We start from the raw sequence: 5,587 nt of genomic DNA on the forward strand, positions 1-5,587 counted from the left end.
TGATGTGAACCAGTTAAAGTGGATCTGCTCAAAGATGTAGAAATAGGAAGAAAAACTCTGAAAAAAAAACAGAAACACAAACTGAACCGCTAAATGCACTGAAAGGAAAAATACAAAATAAGGCAAGGTGTAATCTTTTCGTTTCTGAATTCAGCTCAAGTTATGAAATTTATTAAAATAAATCAAATAAATATTACTCTCAAAAATTTATAGAAATTATTTTTCAATTATTCTTGAAACCTAAATTAGCTCTTTTTAATTTTTTCTCGCAAACTAAATTCTTTTTTGTCATTTTATCTTCGAGTTTTTTTTCGAAATGATTTGATTTTAATGGATTTTTTTTTTTGTTTTAGTCTATTTTCTTTTAGATTTTTTAGATGAAAACCCTCTAAGATTATTGTGCGTAGGAAAAATAAAGAATTTTTTTGTAAATTTTCCACATTTATCTCCTCGAGTTTATTTGTAATTTTTTCCTAGTGTATTTCACTAGACGGACAAGAGTCGAAACGACCATTTAAAGTATATTTTATCATTCATTCAGCTGCATCTGACTCGGACTAGCTCATTATCATACAATGACATTTTCCTCCGGCGAACTGTAAACTTCAGGCTGCCATTTGTTGCTGCTGTTTGCTGCAGCCACTAAATTCCTTTTGGACTCGTTTCCTAGTTGGTTTTATTTTGCCTGCTTTTAAGTATCTTTCCCGGCAGAGCAACTAAAATTTCGTATGCATCTGATGGACAGGGAACACAACATTGGTAACGTAACAAACGGGAGCCAAGCGAAAGATCAACGGTTTTCCACTTACAAAATGGACATAGATACCCAAATGTGTGTCAGTGGATATGATGCAAATATATATTTAGAATTTTATTTATACATTATCATACTTAATAAGATCGACCAGAAAAATATCGAATAGACGGAATTTAGATCAACAAAAACTCCTACTTTTTGATTCAAAACATGCTTTTGCTTGAACATCTAAGGGCCGTTTTCTCATACCATTCGCATTGTAAACTTAAAATAGGTATAAAACCTTGAAAACGTATTGGAATACAGACTTTAAAGCCTAATTTAACTTAAGACCTAATAAATTACAATTACTCTTCCTATTATCGGTCGGGAAAAAACGGTCCAGTATCACCCTTTTAATCTGCGTTTTTCATAATATTTATTTATTTAAAAGCATAAATAAATGGTTTTATTTTTATTGAACGGCAAAATAAAAAAAACCCGCCTCATGGTGGAAAAAGATTTTTTCTTAAAATATAATATAAATATATTTTATTACATATACTTTTTCCCTATTTCCTCCTATAAAGTCTTCCTGGTGATCCTGCAATCTGTCGCATACAAATGATCAACACAGATACCGAGCCAAGTCGAACTGATCGGTTAAGCCTGGGGGCTGCCTTAACCTTACAAGCGACAACTGTTGCTACTGCAACAGCAACAGCAATCGGCGTACGTGTGCAATAAGCCCGTTACTGCAGTTTGTTGTGGCTGCCGTTGCAGTTGCAGTTGCAAACGCTTTCCCAGCGTCGCATTGTCGCTTCTTTTGCCTTTTCTATATTTTTATTTGGCTTTGCCTTTGCTCGGCACTCGAGTCTTAAGTAGTTCGTGAGTTGAATAACTTTCAATTGAATTGTAAAGTAAACATTGTGTGCCTCGGACACACCCCATCATCCAGCAGTGGCCTTTTGTCTTCATAGACCCGGGGAACTTAAGAAACCTGCGCGAGATGCCACTGCCACCGCATCGTGCTGGGGCAAACATTTTAAGGATTGTCCCTGCGCTCCTTACTCGTTTAATTGTCATGCATTTGGTGCATTTTTTTCGATTGAATTCGGATTCGGGGGACTGGGACTGGGATGTATTCGCTGGGCCCGCATGCAAGTGGTGCGTGAAACTTAATACCGAACCATTTTGATAAGCATAAAATGCAAAACCTGCTTCATAAATATCGAATTTCACAGCCGCCTTACCGACATCCAGAGATTGTCAATTGAACGCAGCCAGTTGCATAAACATGGCAACGAAATTGTCATGATCAAAATGTGATATTAAACGTGGCGGCTTGCCACAGAGCACTCCGCACTTTACACTTAGATAAATCTAAATATATAGAGTCTAACTTTATTCTGAAAGTTGTAAAAAAATTATAAAACTACAGTTAATTGTATACAGTTTTTGAAAATGTATCTATCCATAGATAAAAGATCCTCAAAAAACAAGGAATAACAAAAAACTTACAAAGTTATTAGATGCAATCAGAATAAAATCTGAAAATAAATTATAACTTTTAATTCTTATAAATTAAAATTAAAATACAGCTAAAATAAGTTCAGAATGCAATCCCAAATCTTATTTTTCAAGTGCATTTTCTGTTTTTGTTTGGATTTCTATTTGATTTTATTTGCCTAGAAATTATCGTAGACGGACCTGCACGGCGAATTGTTGCTGTTGTGATTGTCCACTGGCTCGGGTTTGTCGCATAAATAGCAATTTTCTGGCATTTCATTTGACATTTAATTGAGATCGTAAAATTTTGTAAAGCTTTTCCCCCGACAGTTTTGTGCGCCCGGCTAATGTGAGATCTTTTGCTGCTTATCAGCGAGCGACAATAACAAATTTGACTGGTTTGTCGTCCACAGGAACCGGTACTGGAAAGTCTGTATTATTTTTTCTTCGCTGGCATGCCAATCCAATCTTTTCGCCCCATTAGGGCGCCTCCCGATCAACGTTTTCAATATTAAACTGCTGTCAGACGATCGGCTGGATGCAGCAAACTAAGTGGCCCACAGTAGCGACCACGCAGCAGCAACATTAGCGACAGCAACAGCCACAGCAGCAGCAACATCAGCTGCAGCAATCGTTGTTCCTGCCGTGCTCGGTCTTGACTGGCCGCTGACTTGGGCCCACACATCCGTGCCAAAAGGCAGGGGCATAAACGTTTTGTTGTTTTTAATAGAGCCAAGCGATTACGGGCAGCAGCAACAGCAACAGAGCGACGAGCGACGAACGACGAACGCGTAATCAATAAATCTAAAAATAATTCCACCAATACATGTCAAAGCCGTAATAGGGAAACCATAAATTTTTTTTTGTTCTGTCCAGCGAAATGTCTAAGGCACGGTAGCAACTCTTGTTGCATGTTGCTGCCGTGCAGAAATGGACGATTGTTGTTGCTGGCCAACATGCTACGTATACGTATTGGCAATAAGTAACGCTGATTTGGCAGTTAAATGCCGCGCAATTGTTGTGGGCAGCCCAGCCGGATATGCAACGGCGGCAGCGGCAGCAGCAACCGCTACAGCAGCAACATGTTGCTCCCAGCCAAATCTGTTGCATGTGACACTAATATCCGGGCTGCGCCAGCGAGGCCAGAGTCATAATGAGCATAAGTTCCCAACCAAAGATACGATCACTTCCACCGCGATTACTAACTAACTTTTATTGGTTTTACCCGAGGGTATTATAATATCAGTGAGAAATTTGGCATATAAAAATGATATTTTCGAACAGATCAATTTATATTTTAGAAGATCATTTTGATATGAATAAAGATTAAGCGTTCAAAAAATATTTTAAAATAGTATTTTTATAATTTTGATGGAGTAACTGATATGATAAAATATGAAGCTGTTAGGTTTGAACCATAAATTTGGCAATAAACATATACGTTTTTTTATTATAATGTTGAATTGAGCCTAAATGTATAATGTATCTATGGGCTTATCGTACTCTATGTTTTCTGCGCTACAGACTCATGAACATAATGAGCAGCAGTTGGTGTATCTATCTATAATAAGTTCCCAACTAAAGATCCGATCGCTTCCTCTGCGATTGTTGGTAACCATTATTGCTATTACGGCAGCGACATGTGCAACATGTGCTCTGTGTTTATTTATCATGGCTAGGAGCAACACGAATCTAGGTGCAACCCTTCGGTGCACTGAACAGTGCAATGATTTACTTATCAGTCCAGGGCTGGCTGCAATATCTGGCTCTTCCCGACAGCAACATTAGCGCGAACTACCGACAACATGTGTCCCCTACCATCATACGCTTTAACTATCTAAATTCTTAGCTCCCCCGGCAATCTTGAAATAAGCTGAGGTAAAAATAAATCTTAAATAAAGTATAACTCTAGAAAATAAATCTCACCGTTCAAAAGCTTTGTTTTAAAAATAATTTCGAATTTTTTCAAGTGTACGACCTGCCACATGTTTATGTCGCTGCAACGGCAGCAACAATCATTTGTCCCTTTGTTTGTCCTTTAACAACTGCTCCACATAGTCCGCCCAGGGCATCGCTGGCTGTCTTTTGGCATGGCAGTTGCAGCACAATGACATTATTGGCAACTCTTATGTAGGAGTTTAACCAACCAGCCCGCAGTCTCCGCTGCTAAAGTTGGACAGTGGTCAGTACACTCACAATAAATATAGAGCTTAAAACAACGACAAATTGAAATATTCTGACACAAAATATTACACACCTTAATTTGATTTGCCAAGAAATTTTAGTTTCATCTTGGGGTGAAAGGCTTAAAAATCTGGGCTTCTATGACAAGATATTTGATTACATTCTTCTGTTCGGAAAGTTTATATATATTTCATAAATATAACAAAAAATATTTTCCCATTTTAACAAGATATTTGATTAAATTGATCTGTTCGGAAAGTTTATATATAATTCATAAATATAACAAAAAATATTTTCCCATTTTAACAACAAACAATTTTTCGACACAATACAATACAATACCTCGTACTTTAAAATATTATTTTGTTAAGTTCTAAATTTAAATATTGGCTCGCTATCCTTGGTATTAAAATCAAAATAAAATTCTACATTTTTGAATACACTATTTATTGTATAAAAAGTGTATATTTCGGTTTTATTCGGTTATTTTGAGTGAGACCTTCGGCTTCATCAGGAGTTTTAATATTCTTAGGACGGAAAACCGAGATTTATGGTATTTTAGGTACCATCCTAATTTGAAGATTGGTTCTATTCTATTTGATAAATATTTACTAATGTATTAATTTTTTAAATATTAATTTATTTTTTTTTTAATCATTTCAGATAATGTGGATGAATCGTAAGTCAATATCAAACTGGACTATATTTTTTTTCCCGTGTGGTCAGCAGTGGCATGCAAAAGCGCCGCACGGCGCTTGGCCACAACAGCAGCAACATGCAGCGACATACAAGCGGCAACATGCAGCACATGCAACATCCCAGACCGGGTCTTCGTCGTTGCCCGATCTTGATACTGTGCCATGATTTATTTTTAATAGTTTGCGCTTAATATGCGCCAGCATCCGCCAGGGTAGAAACTCAGAGTCTAGCTTTAGAGGCTGTCTAGTTGTAAACAACAACTGGCGCAGCAGCAACATGCTGTTGTTGCCGGTGTTGGAGTTGGCCTTTTTCTGTTTTTTTGTTTTGTCTTCATCTGCGAGGGAGCAGCCGCCGTGTGCAAAGTAATTGTGGGTAACACCTGCTTCTTCGCGTCGGCGTTGGTGGCAAAGTATATCTCTCTGAGGTTGGCTTTTTCAGTCAAGTTGCAGAGTTGCAGAG

At 37.4% G+C, this 5,587-nt stretch overlaps 1 long non-coding RNA gene across 1 annotated transcript; it reads right to left on the reverse strand.

The window, feature by feature from the left end:
* Positions 1-3,634: 3,634 nt before the first annotated feature.
* LOC138913156 (uncharacterized) lies at positions 3,635-4,564 on the reverse strand. The gene is made up of 3 exons (XR_011418787.1): positions 4,503-4,564; positions 4,172-4,411; positions 3,635-4,118 (listed from the first exon to the last, which is right to left on the reverse strand). It is a non-coding gene; the product is annotated as an uncharacterized lncRNA (long non-coding RNA).
* Between the last annotated feature and the right edge of the window lie 1,023 nt (positions 4,565-5,587).

Source organism: Drosophila takahashii, chromosome 3L (assembly GCF_030179915.1).
Source record: "Drosophila takahashii strain IR98-3 E-12201 chromosome 3L, DtakHiC1v2, whole genome shotgun sequence".
Classification (NCBI taxonomy): Eukaryota; Metazoa; Arthropoda; class Insecta; order Diptera; family Drosophilidae; genus Drosophila; species Drosophila takahashii.